General features: G+C 34.2%; 1 protein-coding gene across 3 annotated transcripts in view; it reads left to right on the top strand.

Annotated features, from left to right (window-relative positions):
- Positions 1 to 19,628, top strand: part of SYT1 (synaptotagmin 1) — a 523,518-nt gene that overhangs the window by 158,449 nt on the left and 345,441 nt on the right. For all 3 annotated transcript variants that reach the window (XM_087449148.1, XM_087449145.1, XM_087449149.1), the window contains one exon: positions 15,199 to 15,254. The gene's annotated coding sequence lies outside the window, so the exon portion shown is untranslated. The remainder of the gene's footprint in view (positions 1 to 15,198; positions 15,255 to 19,628) is intronic.

Raw genomic sequence — 19,628 nt, 5'->3', positions numbered from 1 at the left:
CAGATTGGCTATAGCAGTTTATGCTTCTGTTTGAATACTTGGAAGAAAGAAAAAAGTTATTAATCCACAAAGGATAAGAATTATGTCTGTTCCATAATCATATTCCAAGTATGAGGAGTCATTGTTTCCTGATCAAGGCAACTTTAGTGGCTGGTTATAGAAACAAGACTCAAGGAGTCAGGAGCAATCTCGAGGTATTCTGTGCGTTTGTATAGTATTGATCACTCAAAGAAATCATCCATTCTCATCCTTTAACATCATCTCTTCCTGGTGACAAGAAATGCCATTCTGCAGATAGGGAAAACAAAAAGGCATGTTAAATGAAGCACTGTGCTTTTATTTTATTGGAATCACTTGGTTTATTTGCTTATTTATTGGTTTTCAGCTATTAGAATATATTTAAAGCTATTTGAAAATCCACACAGCATTGGATACCGATGTGTTCCTTTTACACTTTTATATAGACTCCTTGAAATTATTCATGCAATACTCTAACCTTAATTTTTGGAAAATGCTTTACTCTGCTGTATTAAAGGAACTTATATTCTTGCTGTTTTGCTGTTTCTTAGCACAACCAAGGCCTCAGTCCACTGTGCTTCCAGTTCTCTCCACCTGGAAGGTTCTTACGTGGATCCTCTCGCAGCTGTCTTCTTCACTTTAGTCTTGTCTCTGCTCAAATATTTTTCCAGAGCCACCTTTCCTGACCGCTCTACCTAAAATAACCTCCCCTGCTTGCTACCTGCTTAATTCTTTTAGGCATTACCTGTCTATATTTTTCTTCATAGCCATTATTACTACCTGGAGTTGTATTAATTTACTCTCATTGATTTCATGAGGATAAAGACCTTGTGTGCTATATTCACCTCTGAATAGTGTCTATCATATCGGAGGTGCTCAAAACGTAAAAAAGTATGTGTATCTATTTCTATATCTATCCATCTATCTATCTATCTATCTGTCTATCCATTCATCTATCTCAAACCTCTGTTGAATGAATGTAGAAGGCAAGTCGAAAACCAAAATATTTAGGCAAGTGATAACCACATGCACTTGAAGCTAATTTATGATTAAAAAAGTATTATGTCCAAAGTGTCTGAAAAAATGAATTACTTTTTTCTCAGAGGTAGTCAAAATAAAACATAATGTGCTATAGATATTTTTAACTTGGAACAATAGAAATAAGTTATTTACAAGCATAAATAAGAAGCTTTATTAAGGTAAATTCTATTTGTAACAATTAATTTAAAGGTACATCACACCAATTATTTTGAATTTGCCTTAAATAAATAGAGACCAGTTTATCCATGGAATTTGCATGAACCATTGGCCAAGTTTGCATGGTCAGATTGCCTGTCCGTGTGTGGATAGATCTCCTTATACATTCCCAGGCTGTATGCATTTGAGCTTGCCCATTTCTTTGTGTAGGCCGAGTATGGCTTGATCAAGATCTCCATATTTCATCAGGAGAAAAGAGCAAAAGAGGCGTGTTGAATATCACCATATCCTTAAGATGAGATTATTACTTTCTTGTTCAAGTAATATTGTAGAAATACATGGTTACTTTTACCATCTCAAAGATGTCTCCATGAAAAATGTGTTAGAAAACTTCAGAAAAATAATGTTGACAAGCCACTTCAAATTTCCTTTCTGTAGAGTTATTTGTGTTCTGCTAGCCCTGTCAGACTGTGTCAGATATTTCTTTACTCCAAAAGAAAAATATACTTTTAAACATAATCTTCTTATGTTATTGTTCTTCTGAAATTTTCAGTGTAAATACTGTAATATAATGCATGTTCCTGGCCAGACTAGTGCTTTAGAGGTTCAAAATCCAAAAACACAGAGATAAACTAATATGGCTAGAGCTGATTACCAAGCCAAGTTTTTTTCCAGAGAGAAAAGGAGAGCATCCATGCTCATTGCAGAGGTTGTAAGCACCAGGAGAGTAAAATCCAGGCGTCTATGTGAGCCTTTGTAACCACAGCACATAGGACTATATCTGGCACAGAGTAGACACTCAATATGTCTCTGTTAGACAAAAAAAATTTGAGGCTATATCAATGACCTCTCCCACAGAATTAAAAAGAGTCATAAGAGTATTAGCCATTTAGTTATAATTGATTATTGGTTAATAATGCAGTCTTTTGCAGCTATGACATACAGCTATCTACTGGGGCTTTGGGGAAAAAAAAAATAATGCAGTCTTAGTTTGGCCTAAAATGTGCCTGTTTTTCTGAACATGATATTGGGAAACAATGAAATATATCAGCATGATGATTGTGTAATTGGGTGACGATTTTATGCTTCTCCTTTAGTAAAAACTACACTTTACTGCTGACCTTCTCTCAAGAGTGAAGAGCAAAAGAGTAGTTGAAATGGAATAAGAAATAGAAAATGTATGTAGGGGTTTTGCCATTCAACGTGGAATCATAACAGTAATAGATTTTCTAAAAGAGTTATTTCAAAGGAGTCTTTTATGTTAACAATGGTCACACAAATGTTTCTTTTTCTTATATTGGGTGGTTGGGAACATTACTCTCTCATTTAGGAAGCTGTACAAGATATATTTGGGTTTTGAAGTCCTACAGAGTAGTAGGATGCTTTCTCATTCCGAGGTAATTTCTACTAATGCAGATATCAATTATGCTTTCAAACTTTTCAATATCTCGCCCTTCTGTGTTATGGGTAGTGCAGATTGTTTTGTTTTATAGCCTTTGTTAATGCATTTGCAGATTGCATTGAAAGAGTCTGAGAAAATTACTCCATATATCAGCATCAACAGTGCAAATTGTTTTCTTTTTTAATCTACATACTGTGCTAGTATACTACATTGTACAAATCAGTAAAAAAAAAAAAGAAAGAAAATTAACTCACTAACATTGGTTCTGGAAAGTTGTAGGGCTGTAGCGAATGTATTTTTTGAATGCTTCTCAAAACTGAGCAACAGAAAGGGAAAATAAAATAGAATATGAAACCAAACATACACTCTGCCATCTCCCTACTATCCAGATTCAGAAACATTTGCAACTTCTGACTTGGTAATTAATTTAGTGTCACTTGCGAAATTAGTGAAATTAAAATCTATTCCACGCATGTAATGCTATTCTCTAGCTAATGAACCTTGACGTTTTATTTATATAGATGTGCTAGGTGTGAACATAGGAGGTTACATGGTAGTTTCAAGTTAGTAGCATTTTGCAAGTAAAGATAATTTTATAGCCAACTGTGTTATCAAGATGATGCTCTTTTTCTTTACTCAGCTATGTGTACAATGGTAACCTTAACTGAATGTTACAATGTTTCGAACTCCCTGCATAGTATAAATTCTAATGTGCCACCCTGTTTAGTTTTTATGTCAGGCTTGCTTCACTGTCTATGCTTACTTTTCTTTTTCCCTCTTGGGTATGGATTATCAGTGCCATATTGAATAAACTATAGGAAATTTTGTGCTTTTAAATCAGGCAGTATCTTTCTCTTCAATGTGTCGTGAATTTCAGTGTTAAGAACAATTCCATGAAAGAAACAAAAATGTTATATACTTCATAATACACTTTTAAAAATTTGCTTTAGAATATTTTGTTGTGTTTTATTCAAATATTTTTGTAGCACAAAGTTAAAGAAAGCATTACCTAATCAAAGGAATACTACCAAATTGCTTTGCTATATTGATCTTCTGAGATCATTTGATCTCTTGAGAAACCTGTGTTTGTTTGCTCCGTGTTGCTTTCTGCAGTCTCATTCTAAGGTTGTCTACAATACGATCTCCTTTTCCAGCCTTATTTCTCTCTCTTTCCGTACTTACCTTATTTTCCTGCCGTACCAACCCACTGTCTAGAACTCAAGCATGCCCATTGCTTTTCCCTCTCTAACTTTGCTCCTCCATAACTGGTCCCTCTAACTGAGACATTTCTTCCTATCAAAACTCATACAAAGAATGATCATCCTGGGGCCGGCCCAGTGCCATAGTGGTTAAGTTCGCCCACTCCACTTTGGTTGCCTGGGGTTCGCAGGGGGTTCAAGGGATCGGATCCCAGGTGCGGACTTAAGCACTGCTCATCAAGACATGCTGTGGTGGCATCCCCTATACAAAACAGAGGAAGATGGGCACAGGTGTTACCTCAGGGACAATCTTCCTCAGCAAAAAAATAAATAAATAGACCATCCTCTAAGTACCCTATACCATTAGGGCTTTTGCTACTCCATTGGACTTTAGTTTGTATGCATTGAGAACACATCACAGTCTGCCTTGAGTAAGAGTTATGAGTGGGTTCAACTCTCCCTTCCCCACTCTATCTTCTGGATTAAAATTTCTTGAGATTTCTGAGATGTTTGTATTTGGAACAGTGCTTGGCAAGTGCCTTGCCCAAAATACTCCATCAGTAAAATATACTGAATGAATATATATTATGAAGGAATTGTATCAGTTGCTTTAGTGAGGCCTTTACAAAATAAAATAAATAGGAATAAACAGTTTTGTGTTTAAATAAATGGAGGAATAGAGTGATACTGTCAGCTCTACTTTGTCTTAGAAGTACACCTACATTTTCCTTAAATAATGATTAGATTTAGATGCCTGAGTTTTCCTCAGGCATATATGGTGTCTCCAGCAGTGTTGCTTCAATTCTTATCTCCAATATACACTCACCTCCCACAATCACCATCTAGACTTTTGGAACTATTTCATATATATATGAAAAAAATAAATTATATATATATAATATTATTATATTATTATTATATATAAATTATATATATACCAGAAAGAATAAAACATTTGTATTTAAGTACAGAATAAACAGTTCCCTAAATTTTAAGGATTAATTTACATAAATAACATCTACTAAATAAATTTTCGATAAAATCAAGATTAATTGAAACAGTCATCAAAATGGTATCATTTGCAATGAAATTAACTATTAATGACACAATTATTTGATTTGTCCCATGTTAAAAGTCTATTTTTAAATGTTGATAAGAACATTCTCTTGACTTAGTTAAAATAGCAGTAAATTTTATTATATACCTCCTGCAAATACTTCTGATCATCAATTTTAAATAATAGTATAAAATTTGAGGTTGTAGTAGACTGTGCCTAATGTGTTGATTGCGTCTTCCATGTTAACTTATTTTCTTGGCATTTGCTTTTTTTAATAGAGGAACGTGAAAACTGTGCAACATAAAAACAACCTCTTAGGATTGTGGGTAATCTGTTATAGCTTATCACAAAATGTAGGAGAGTTTTATATTTTTGGCTTGAATATCCCTAATCACCAAGTCAATCAGCTCTTACTCCCTGTTAAGGTGACGGTCCTTGTTAGTTCCCCATCATGTAACTTGCATATTAAACACATCACAGAATTAACCTGGCTTTTTCTCATAGCACCTAAAAGAAAAGTGAATGAGCACATAATGGGCAAGAAGCTAAGGTCTGAGGGGTAGCAGTTATCTACCTGCAAGAGAGAAGAAGTATAGATAGTATAGAATAAGATAATCTGCTTCTGGAATTCCTCCTTATGGGTAATGTCTGGAGTATATGCCCACACATGGCAAAGCGTCTCCTGTACCCCTTTTCCTTTCTATTGAGGGTCACAAAATTTATTTAATTATGCAAGCTTCATGTAAGCCTTTGTGAAAATAGGTAGATTATAAATATAAATAAATAAATGTCATGGGACATAAAAATTATTTCCATGTCCTCCATAATAACTAAATACCTTGTAGAAATCAAGTAACTTTTTCATGTGCATATGAAAACCAGCAGCATAGCTAGCATTTGATCTAAGAGTAATCGTAGCTCCATGATTCCACTGCACTACCAAGTTGGCAAAATAGATTCTTATGGGGGGGATGCTTTGTAGACAAAGGAGACTAATTGGGTTCTTCAAGAGTTTAGCTCAACAGATATTTATTTAGAACCTGATATATGCCGGGCAACATACTAGGTGCTGTGAGTTGAAGATTAATTACACAGGATCTCTTGGAGAGTTTGGAGAGCTGTCAGGGGATTAAACAACCACAAAAACGAACTTCAACATAACGTACTAAGTGCTGTGATAGAGATATGAATTGGGATTTGAGGGAAAGGGACCTTTCTTCTACTTCTTTTTATTCCACACAACTCCTAGAATTGTACTATAGAAATTCAAGAGCGTTTATTGAGATTTGTGTGTTTAGAGTGATGGAACTGTGGCTTCACTTGAGGCCACCTCCAGTGTATTGACAATAAGACTGTGCTGTCTATGCAACAAGGAAAAGATCTGTGCTTCCCATCAACCTCTGCCAACCAAGTTTACTGTTCTTAATATAATTAGCATTTAAATGATTTCATTATGTTGACATTTTAGTTCATGTTATGATTGTTAGTAAAATTAAAAATCCACATGTGGTAGATGGTATTACATAGATCCATTAAAGTCTGTAAAGTGAATTATTATATGATTTTTTCTGATTCTCCTGTATATCAAGGATATGAAAGTGATTATGATAAAATCAGTTTCTTTTCAAAAGAGACATGACCTTAAACTATAACTAAAGAGGAAATTACAATGCTAGGGGATTCTTTGGCAAATACCACAATGACACCACTGAGAAACAGAGTAAAAATTTGCTTGCTGTAGTTTGTAATACCAAAAGAATTTTAATTTCAAATAGAAGGTTGGTCTCTTCAGTTGAGTTTTCTATCAAAGGGCCCAAAACTCAGACCCTTATAATCCCTGCGTAGAGTCCTACCTCCGAGGATATTTGCCTGTTCTGAGGAATTAGTTCTAAGGAATTAATCTTGATCGTATTCTTTCTGTCAGTGAAAATTAGTTGCCATTCACATTAGACACCTAAAAGATCAAAGACTGGAAGCTGAGAGAACAGCTCACCCATGTTATTGCTTTACTTGATCTGCTGTTATTCTATTCCTTATATCATTTCATGGGTGAAATGAGAGTCTTTTTTCAAAGTCAAGTAAAATAGTGTCAAATTTTTAAGTGAAATTTTATTGAACTCTCTCCCAAATCTCTAATGCTAGAGCACCCAATTGCTTTCTCTAGTGAAAAATTTAGTATGACGGAACTATACATTCCCCATGTAACTTGATGGATATCCTCCATTTCTCTCAAATATATTTCGGTTTTTTAAAACATCTTTGAATTCTCTGAATAAATCATTAATTTAGAATTTATGGGATTACATTTACGGTCCTTTCAAGAAAAATAATAATTTTATCAGAATTAGGTGGTTGGTTCTTACTTATGGCAAATGCCATTCTTAGTCTCCTCTCCCCTTTGGTCTTTCTTCTTATCAATTTGTTTGCATCCATTGTTGGGAGAATCCAGAGGCTACTGTTCTGAAACTATGACTTCATATGCAGTCACTTTCAGAATGGAAATCCCATTCCATTCTTAGAAATTCTTACCGTTTCCAACTCCCACACATCTAAATCTGAGAACTAGCTTTTAAATGTGTTTTATCCAAAGTAAAGTTTTTTTGTTTTTTAACTTCTGGAGCTTTTAGAATTAAAGAAGCGCTGTCCATTTAAACAGTTGGAAGTGTGGCTGTTTGAGTTAACGTGGACTTTTGTGTTTTCAAGTCATCACATAGCATCTTTTAGCCATCTCCTTGGTTTTTAGCTCTTAACTTAGATATTCACTCAAATTTTGTAGACTCTTATTAAGAGAAAATGTATCTCTAGAATTCTATGTCCACATGGTTTTCTGTCCTGCCTGATGTAATTCTTTGTGAACTGTGTGAATGTAGATATCTGGAGTTTACAATAGTATGACAAATGTTTTACACTTATATCCTGAAGGTAATTCCCCAATATTACCTCATGTGTAGATGAAAGTGTTATGTTGATTTTGGAGTCTTTTGTTTAATGTAGGAATAATGATATGCAGGCAAAAGTTCCAGGAGTAGTGATGAATTTTAAAAAGGTTGCATGTTGAACATTCCTTGAAAACGCTTCTATTTTTAAGGCTTCTTGTTCCTCTAAGTTTAGATATTTCAATTACTTTTAGAAATCAAACATACCTCAATAAATCAGTTAACCTAGTCTTTTTCCTTAGGGTAAGTATTGGGTTCTCCTATTTTACAAATGAAGCAATTAAGATGCAAAAACCTTATTTGAGTTCCTTCAGGTGATACACATTTAATAAGTAGCAAAGAAATGTCTGGAAAAGTAGGTTTTCTACCTTCTCATAGTCCGTTCCAACATTACAGGGACTTTGTTGCAAGGAGAAAACAGGATTCTGATACAGACAGAGCTGAATCTAAATCCTGGCCCCGCCACTTAACTAACTCCGAAGTTGTGAACCTAGTTTGTTCATATGTATACAGAGATTTAACACCTACTTCACCATGTCCTTGTGAAGATGAATGTGATAAATGTACACAATCAGCTGAATGCAGCTTATTAAATAGCAGTTAAAATTATTTTTTTAAATCATGCTGCTTCTTCAAAAATAGGCGTATTACCTCCCACAGCAAATGTTAGAAGAGGCCAGTTTTCATGTGATTGTCAAGGTCCAGGACACCTATGAACCAATCTGTCTTGTTGTTTATATTTGTACACTCTTTATATTTACCAGTAAAAAAGAGAGATAAAAAAGGATGATGTCTTGAGAACAAATTTAACATGAGAAGTTGCTTATTTTCTATTTTGCCTCTACAATTGTTCCCCACAGGGATGTTAAATAGAGGAGACTGAAGACCACTTTTTCTAGGCTATGGTTTTGTCATGGCTGGCCCTGAACTTCCAGCTTGGTATCTTCCCGTGGTGCTGAACTAAACTCAGAATAGAGCAAAGCACTAAAGCTGAGCCAATCAGCATAGAGCTATAAAGATCTCATGCCATATCCCAACATTCCACTTATTTGTCCAATGATATTTTGCTGGGTTTGAATTTACAGCAAACCAATGTTTAAATAAATTATTGTCTCTCCCTCAGGCTGAAATGTGTTTATAGAACTACTGCCCTACTCTTTCCACCCAACCTTAAAAATTTGGGAGAGCTGAGTCAACTTATTTTCATTTTTTGTCACTTCGCTAACACCCTCTGTCCTGTTAGGAAATGTGCAGAGTTTTTACAGCTATCTGGAGCCCTTTGTAAAGATATTTAATTGGCCTCCCCTTTTTACAAAGCCAGCAATTATGTAAGTATCTCTTTTGTCTAAATATTCTCCATGGTCTCTAACTGTTGGAGTACCAGAATCTGTATAGAAATCAACACCCTCTAAAAATAGCCCAGTTCTTTTGTGTTCTCTCTGCCGTGCCTTCCTCTTCTTTTCTACCCCATCCTGCCCACAGAGACGCTAATTCTGCCATCACAGACCCTCCAGTTTTCTTATAGGGGTACTGTGATCAGTGGTCTTGATTTCAACATAGAATTCTGCTCTGTTCTGACAAAGCTGTGAAGATGGCTCCTGCTCATCTCTGCAGTGGATTTAGACCCACATGGCCAAGTTTATTTCAAGTCATAGCTTCAGCTGCCTTTAAAGCTATTTGACTGTATCTTTCTAGTTAAAGAATAGTATACCTTTCATCCGCATATGACAGGTCCCTAGCTCCTCTTCCCAAGAATGCCCAGAGGAATAGGATGATGAGAAGAAAGCAAGGGAGAGGCTTCACAGAAGTCCCAAGATCACCAAGCATGCTTGATGGCCAAGAAGTCATTTTTGGTAGCTGCCAATCAACATTCCAGTTCATTTTCTGAGCTCAAAATATATCCTGCCCATCTCCATCAACTGACAAGTGTTTATTGAGCATCTAACTCATTTTAAGTATCACCTTATTTTAGAGAAACACAAATGTAAAGTGCATGGCCACCTCTAGTTGTCGATTCAAAATCAGCATAGATGGAAGTGGGAAAAATAACAAGATCATGTATGAGTAAGGGCTAAACTATGTTTTATAGAATGCAAGTGCTCAACAAGCTTGTAGGAAAGAAAATGCATGAGGAAGCCAGGGTTGATGGAGGTATAAGCATTTGTGCCTGGTAGGTCTTGAATTTAATAGCTCTTCATGGACTTAAATATAGATCCTAAGAGTTACTTCAGCTTTCTCTTCTCTAAGATGGGCAGTCCCAATTCTATGGCCTTGTAGAAAGAGAACATTTACATGAACTCCTGCCATTTTTTGGCTTCTTTTGAACATTCCTCATTTCTGGTCACTTGAGAAGTCTAAATGTGGAAGCAGGGAGTCTGTAGAGTCACTCTGGCAATAATAAAAGGAACAGATAACGATTTCTGCATCTGCATGCCTGTATTAATAGTACACGTAAATGTCACTTCATACATACCCAAACCATAAATTACCTTTTGCATTCTCTCCTCTATATTAAAGTCTCTTCCCATGGGATTTATTTTTCTTTATTTGAATCAATGCATTGCTCTTTTATTCCTTTCTATTTTTCCCCATTTCTCTTCATTTAAAACTCATATCAGGCTATTCTCTTCTACAAAAATGTTCACAGTTGCCCATTTTAATAAACAGAACCATATACAGAAATATTTAGAGCTGGAAGTCACCTTGGAGAATCACTTTTTTCCACTCTCTCATTTCACAGCTGATAAAATTGAGGTCAAAATAGATTAAGTGATTTACCTAAGGTCACACAGTAGATAGAGGCAGAGACAGACTAGGATTATACAACAGCAAATTGTACTTTCGTCAATATACAATATTATTCATTCAACAAATGTGTATTTCTGTGACAGGCACTGTTCTGGAGGTGGAGGCCAGTAGAGGCTCCCACAGGCACGATTCTGCCCCTGTCACTCCCGTTCCTGCAGACTTCTTCTCCCTTAGGCGAGCTCACTGGAACCTTCTGCTATACTTTTTTTATTTTGATAGTTTTATTTCTTCATGCATTGCCAGTGTCCTTATCTTCACTCAGTCCCAATTAACTTCCCCGAGCTTCTCATTTAATTAATTCCTATCCTCCTTTTCAAGGTACAAACTGGCTCTCCTGACTTAGTGCCATGCTGCCTCATTATCAGCCCCCCTTTCTAAAATCATTATTCTGAGTATAATGAAAATGTTAAACATGGTTGAACCTAGTATGATTATTGTAATTCCAGCTGCCAACAAATGTTTTAGTATGTTTTGACTTGTATAATAACGTGTCACAACAGAAAAATGAGTAGACCATTCATCCTGCTCCCCTTTTAAAATCTTTGTTGGTAAACATTTGCTTCTGTTATAATGAGGACAGGCTTGTAGCCTTAAGCCTCCTAAATGGCTGTCGATGGTTAGACACAAAAGAGAAAAAATAGAAAAATTCCTTTGCTCTAAACAAAATGCATAATCTTTTGTCCTTCTACCTTCCTTTCAAGGGGAGTATGTATTCTGTATTATTGCCTTCCATACTGTTCCTACCAGCAATGCCACAGGTACCTATAATGACTGCAACTATTTATAGAACATTCGTTTGTTTACTGTATTATTTGATGGATTATTTTCCTTTTATTGCCTAATACTCTCCAATAGTCATCCAGGTAAATGTTATTATCTTTTATAGTTTAGACAGAGTGAAACAATCTTGTGCTTAATGAACAAATATTTACTGTAATATTTTTTAGATACTGAAAAATGGTACTTTAATATTTTTAACAGATAATCTTGTAGTCTCTTTTTTGGTAATGTTTGTTTTGCTATTACAAACTCTCATAAAATTCGCTAGGATAGTACAGAAAGTTCTCATATGCCCTTTACATAGATTAACCAATTGTTTACATTTTATCCTTTATCATTCTCTCTCTCATATTATATATATATATGTATATATGTATATATTGTATATATGTATGTATACATATTATATATTGTATATGTATGTATATGTATAATATGTATATATGTATGTGTATATATATATATTTCATATATTTTTCTGAACCATTTGAGAATAAGTTGGTAACAGGGTGTGCCTTATTCTAAATATTTTAGCATATATTTCAGTATATTTCCTAAAAACAGAACATTCTCTTACATTACACAAAAACAGTTAACAAACACAGGCAATTTACTATTGATATAATACCATTATCTAATTCATAGTCCATATTCAAATTTCATTCACTGTTGCAATAATGTTCTTAATAGCTAATTGCTTTTTCATGTTGGTCCAGGATATAATCAAGAATCATGCAATGCTTTATTTGTCATGCAATGCTTTATTTTTGTGTTTAAAAGTTTACATTTGGGGCCGGCCCCGTGGCTTAGCAGTTAAGTGCGCGGCTCCGCTACTGGCGGCCTGGGTTCGGATCCCGGCGTGCACTGACGCACTGCTTCTCCAGCCATGCTGAGGCGGTGTCCCACATACAGCAACTAGAAGGATGTGCAACTGTGACATACAACTATCTACTGGGGCTTTGGGGAAAAAAAAAAAGGAGGAGGGGGATTGGCAATAGATGTTAGCTTAGAGCCGGTCTTCCTCAGCAAAAAGAGGAGGATTAGCGTGGATGTTAGCTCAGGGCTGATCTTCCTCACAAAAACAAACAAACAAACAAACAAACAAAAAGTTTACATTTAAGTCACTAATGACTTTTTAAAGAAATCTCTGCTTGCTGACTGCTGTTCCAAGAATAAGAGTTTAAGCCAAAAGACATCTAACAAAATCCCCTAGGATTAGCAACGTCTGTAGGGAGGAAATGGCACATCAACTTCATAACTATGCTCTAGCCATGAGTTTTGCCATTTCAGTAGGAGGGAGTCAAAGAAAGAGAACTCTGTTTATTAATATTTTGCAGTTTTGAAATTTAAAACTTGAGATAGGATTCCGTTGCCCTCTCAGTTTACCTGGGGCTAATGGGACAGTGTTTACAAGCAGCTGTGTTTCAAGGATTCACAGAGCTCACTTTAAATCCAACCCTAAATAAATATTTAGCTCGGTGCTGTGTTAGGGAAAGCTCAACTAAAATCAATATTTTCATCAAATGAAATACTTGAGATATTTAAAATAAAGTTTGGATGTAGATATTAGTTATTTGTCATTCTTGAAAGTAAGTCTCCTTTAAAAAAACACAGCTGTGCATTTTTAAATATCCAACATTAAAATGAATACAAATACTTCCTTCTCTCCAAAAAACGACAAGAAAAGTCAAGGATTTGTAGTGGTAATAACACCTAAAGCATGCAATGCTTTGCTTAAATCTGGAAGAGAATTATGATTAGAGCTGCAAGGTTTCACCAGTTTGATTTCTAGCCACTGTCAAGCAATCTCTAAGTCGCAGATAATTTTCTTTTTTCTCCATGTCAGGCCTGCTTCTAAAACTAGATAAAAACAACATGCAAGAGTCATCAGCTTTATTGACTATAACTGCATATAATGTTCTGTGAAAAATATATGAATCCACCTAAACAGATGCATGGATTTTTTTTTTAAAGTATGGCATAAAGACATAAAAGTGCTAAGTCTCAATACCAGGGAACTGAGTCAGATCTACTGATACCAATTTCTTTACTGAAGAGCCAGATAGATGACAGAAGGTGCAAAATCATCATGTGCTATTTTAACTTTTTCCTCTAAAATAAAGACTGGTGTTTATACATGCAAGAGACAGACATTAGCTACCAGAAAAATACTATGCACATCCACATTCAGCACATAGATTAAAAATAAAACAGTTGTTTGTCTCCTACAGTAGGACAGGCTTGCCCATTCATCCTTGTGATAGATACGCATGCAAAACCAAAACGAAATCAAATCCCTGCAGATGGCTCATAAGTCACTGAAACTGTTCAGTCCTTTCACTGCCTCCCTTTGGGAAGCCTGCCCCTTGGTAAGTAATAATGTACAATACATATCATGTCAAGTATTCTTTTAGTTCTTTAGTAGAAAGCCTTCATTTTCTCTGACAGGTTTTGTCCCCATATTTCTTGTAAAGAGCTTTATGTCACTCTGTTACCTTAATATGTACACCCATGGAATTTTGTTGTGGTTTTGTTTTAATGAGAAAAGCATCAGTATACTGAAACTATATATAGAAATCTTATCTAAAATTAATTGTGGCTCAAAGTTGTATTTTAAGAGGCAGTCGGGCAAATCTAAGTGCATTCTTATATTGCTATTTCTAATGGATTTTACTAGAAAACAGTTGAGTTTTCAGCAGGAATAAAATGAAAGCAGACCTTGGAGGCTTAACCATTGAACAGATGCAGTACATGCAGCTTTGGAAATATAGCTGTCACTTCAGATCTTTTCCGCTACAGGTACCCACGTGAGCCAATCGCCAGAGCTGCTGGCATCATGTTTTTGTAGTTCTGTTGAAAATAACCATCGTAAGAACTCTTAAAAACAGAGTAACCTGCCTAGTATGAACCTATTTTTAAATAGTTCATTCTTTCTTGGTTTTCATTCTACCTAAATTTTTTGAGGACTAAAAATGATGAGAACTTATATAAAAAGGTACTTGTCTCCAGCACTGTGAAATTTTTCATTTGTGAGTTGCCAACTTGTCAAACCAAATCAGAAATTCTTGACACCTTTATTACATTAAAGCAATTCCTGATACTGACTCTTGGGAAAGATTTAATTTTCTTACTCTCTAAACTAAAAGTTGTACTTTTTTATGCAATGATGTGAGATTATTTTTCTCCTTACCCTTGATGGGAAATTATATATATATAAATCTCCTATGTGTTAGAATAGTATTAGGTTATATCTGGACATTGATTTGGCTCTGAAAATAGGCAAATATGTGCAATATATTGAAGTGCTCCTAACTTTAGTGGAAATATAAATTCAAAAGTAATATGAGACGTATAAAGTTGATTTATAGTAATTATATTGATATTCAATATAGCACCAGGCATTTAACTGACTGATAATTCTGATTCTTTTTTAATGAATATAGTAAGGTAATATTCTCTAACAATGTTGGCCTAGATTAATATTATTTCAATTTTCAAATTGAAAAACTATAGTATAGGAACTATAACTAACTTTCCACAAAATCATTGTATAAACTACTCACAGAATCTTGATCTCTAGCTCTTTAAACCGACTGTAAAATCCCCATTATCTATTTATCTTATACTATACATACTTAATATACAATATATGACATTATCTTGTATTTGGATGTTTATATTGCAAGACTTTTAAGTAGAAATATTAAATAATAAAATTAGTTATAATTATGACAATCTGAAATGATTCTGAACTATGTGTAGTCAACTAACCACTGTGCATATTGCTTTTGTTTTTTTTAGAAAAAGAATCTGAAAGGAAACGAAGAACAAAATACCCCAGAATTCACAACAGAACAGTAAGTACTTTAGTGATATGAAAATTTTACTAGAGCTTCTATAAAATTAGAAGATCTTACAAATTTCTTGTATAGAAACAGTCAGCTTTCTATTTTCTAAGATAAGAAATTAACATAGTAAGCAATTGGAGCCTTCTAAAACTCGGTTTCAATTTGCTGGAGTAAACTGAAAATCCTGTATCCTATAATCCTCTTAGGTAAGAGGCCATGGTAATCCTTGTGACACGTCTATGTGGCAGAAAATGTTTATGTCGATTCCATTATATCTGTTGACTATCATCATATCATTTTAAATTCTAAACAAGAAAAAAGGTAATAAGTAAAATTTAATCAAAGTGCCTCACATTCTCTGTATGTGATAGAAAATTTATTTTGAAAATTTTAAACAGAATCAATATACTTGCTTTGTTTCTAGTCATTAAATTAGAATCATAAAAAAAATGGCAACCATTAGCAGGCTTAAAATTTTTAGCTTGATCTCATTAGTACATTTCTAATCTTCTCACAACTTGACTATGACATGTATTTCCTTATCCAACTATTATTTGATAATAATAATAGTTTTCCTAAATGTGTTTTTATTAAACAAAATTAAATGCATTCTTGATACCATTCTTTATGGTAGAATTGGTAAATTATAATGATTTCCTAGATGCAAACACTTTTAAATTTTGAATAAATGTGAATATCAAAAATAATAAAATAAAGATGGAAAAGCAAAATCCATGTTAATGTTATATCACGTTTAATATCATGGTTATTTTGAAATGAATTTGCACATGCAGTTCTCTAAAATTTAAAACAAACATTAAAGTCAAATGTAGCAAGTTAACAAAATGACAGAAAGGATGTAAGTGTCCGATAAAAAAAGAAATACATAAATATTTTTTCTAGGATATATGCAAACTACACTTACACAAAATTTTCTAGCCCCCAAAGAACTTTGATGCATAAATCACATCTTAATTTTGAAAGATTAAATGTAATTAGTCATGGTGATGATATAAATATAATTATCTTACCTCTATTTTATTTACTTCTGAGGTGTGAGAGGAGCAGGAGAAGGGGATGTTTCTGTTACATACCTGTCTGGATATTATTCACGTGCCACTTCACTTGACACAAAGCACTCTAGCTCACTTTATGCTGTAGTGAGGTATGGCCATACACTTTAAAGTTTTAAATTAGAAATTTATAAAATCCAAAATTCAAAACTTTCAAAACTGTTCCTTGATTTAAAAAATAAATTCCAAATATGTGAAATGCTGTTTTGAGGTGGTGGAACAGGTTATGAACTTGTTTACATAGTTCTGGATATAAGAAGGATAATTTAAGAAACAGATTTTTCTATCATGTTAAAAAAAAAAAAAGAAAAAAACTCTGCCAATTTGAATGAATTGCAAGATCTGAAATAAATAAGCAATTCCTCGTTGACATGCTGTTTTCCAACATTCTACTGACCAGAGAAACTCAACTAAGTCATTCAACCAAAACATAAACATTTCCCAACAGATAGCAGTTGTCGCACAAGAAGACTAGGCTCTCTTCAAGTTTTGTTTTTATGTATATAATTCAGTTTTAAATATAATTTCAATTTTGTACATTACTCTTTGGGAAAAGGTTGAATTTTTAAATGACAGAACCATATATATTTGTTTTAAGTTCTTTATGCAAGAGCCAAATAGTATCTAGCCTACCCGTCACAATTTTTTAGTGATCTTACTGTAATTTCATTGTGAAAAGCCATCAATGGCTGTTTTACTTGTCTGATTTATGTATGAGTTATTTCGTCTATTATTCAGTTGTGAGATATAGAAGTTATTTGATTTGAATTGTAATTTTCATAAGTGTGTTGAAATAGAATTTAGTATGGCACACTTTGGAGGGAGCTCATCCAAGTAATGAGATCTTCTGCTCATTTGGAATAATCCTAGGAAAAATAGCTTACATTTCCAAGAAAGAAATCATAGCTTTTCTTGGTGCATTTTTGTGGTTTGGGGCAGTTTTTCCTTTCAACTTTTAATTGTCTTTTATTTAACAATTACACGCTAAATCACTCATAAATAACTGCAGGGAAAAAAAGACTCAATTCAAGCCCTAATAATAAAAATATGTAGTTTATTCCTTAAAAAGTTTTTAGAATATTTATGAAGAGAGATACTCTGAATTAAAGTGATACTGTCACAACATCAGTGTCTTAGTATATGTCTTAACTTCCGAAGAGTCCATGAGTTAGGGGGGTCAGTACATGGCATAAAGCATGACATAAGGTAAAGGCATTGGAAATACAGTGACGCCTTTTCTTATCTTTATAGAATATGTGCCTATATAGAATATGTTGTAAGCCCATGAATAAAAAATGAGTTTTTACACTTTCTATTTGAATCAAAACCTTATATGTGAAAGATCTGTAGCATAGGAAAGCCATACAAACCTCCTGTAATTTTGCCTCAAAGTGCATAGTTTAAGAACGATCTGGTAATTGATTAAAATATTACTAAAGATCTTTAGAGCACATCGCACTTATATGTCACAAAAAGTTTTTGTGTTTAAGAAGATAAGCAAAATAGAGGAAAAGAACTTTTGGAAATTGTATTTTAAAATAATACTTTTCCTCTCAATTGATGAACATTCAGTGGTTCTTTCAAGAACTCCATGGGTTGGCTCTCTATAGACCCTGAACACACTGGATAATAATAATAACAAAGAGGATGCATTAAAAAAAATTCAGATGCTCAGGCATGCTTCCTGGAAGCTACTCACATTATCCTAGATTTGCTAAATCTCTTTAAATACTTCTGGGAGTTGACTTTCTCCCTCAAAGCGTGACTGTTATTAACAACCTCGCTTTCCTGGCACACCAAATAGAGTAAGAAGTTTTCAGTAAGAAAGGTCGTGATGGAAAAGCAGATTTTAACTAGGAAAGCATTTTGTGACCCATAAGAGAATAAATATTACTTGCAAATGCTCCTCACAAGTTTCATTTAGTCAAACCTTTCTCTATTAGAAGTACCAAGTCCTGTAATGAAAAAGTATAGACCTGTGTATGTGTGTGCGTGTGTGTATAATAGTAGCATAGAGCTAGAAAAAAAATTTATCTATCTAGTGTAATATTCTCCTTTTATAGACATTACCTCCTCTAATATCCTCATTTTAGAGGGCCAGATAAGTCAAGTCATTTATCTAAGCTCTCATATCTAGTGGCAGAATCAAAAAAAATTCTGGCTTAATTAACGGCCCATCATTTTTCCTATCTGCCATATTAACTGAAAGTGCTTATGTAAAAAAATGAGGATCTCAGAACAGTTCAAGAAGGCTTTTCTCAGAATTTAAACTTCTTTCCACCAAAACGCTAATGAAATTTTATGGAAATAACTCTTTGCCTAGTCTCTACGTGCCTACAACTTTACTTGGATATGGCTCGTTAGGATGCTGGTTATAGTAAAAAGAATTATAGAGTGAGAGAAAGTTAGGAAATCTGAGTTCATCTTGGCTTCACCCAACGTCCCCCCCCATCATGAAGAGTCTTGGAGCGTAGGGGAAGGTGAAGACATTGAAGATCACAGAGCTAAAAAACTACTGGATAATAATACTACTTAACAATAATACATATACACAATCTGCCATCAGCAACGGTTAAGCAATTACCTCTTTCATTCTCTGATATCTGGATAATGAAAAGAAAACTCTGCCCAGTCTACTTCCAAAGACTCTCAGAGATCCGATTGGATATATGGGGATCGCTGCAGTGATGTTTAATGATAAATTTTCATTATCACATTGTTATATAAAACCTTACATTATATTACTGTAAAAAAGAATGTCATTTTGTGTGAAAATTTGCCTTTATTGTTTTGGGAATCCAATATATCATTTCACAACAGTCTGTTGCTGATGAAATCAAAGTTGTGGATTGATTTTTATTTTAGACAGTAATGGTCATCTTGGAAAAAAAAATTCCCTTTTCCTTGAATTTATAATTTACCATTAATCCTGCTCAGCTTTCTCACACATAGGCCTAAGAGAGCTCTTATATAAAGGGAAGAGAATTCAGAAAGAAAAGGGAATATTTACTGGGCTCTTAGTTTGTGGCAGATGCTCTACTAATCATACGATTAAATTTCCTTTAATTATCAAAAGAACTCTTCCTACATTATCATGGTTTTATAGATGATGAAAGTGAGAACTGAAAGTTTCATAAAGTTAGCCTAATTAGTAAGCAGCAGAGTTACCGTTTGAACTCAGAGGTCTCATTACCCCTTTCCAAGTTATCACTCTTAACTAAGCACATCATAACTGGTGAAGAAGGCAAAGCATATTTCATTTTCCTGTGTGAGTGATGGCATGTGGGAGGAGGTGGAAGTAAAGAACACA

This window comes from Ceratotherium simum, chromosome 25, assembly GCF_057802395.1.
Source record: "Ceratotherium simum simum isolate JZ-2026a chromosome 25, ASM5780239v1, whole genome shotgun sequence".
Classification (NCBI taxonomy): Eukaryota; Metazoa; Chordata; class Mammalia; order Perissodactyla; family Rhinocerotidae; genus Ceratotherium; species Ceratotherium simum.
Note: the sequence above shows the minus strand (reverse complement) of the source record. Positions and strands in the feature narration are given on the sequence as shown.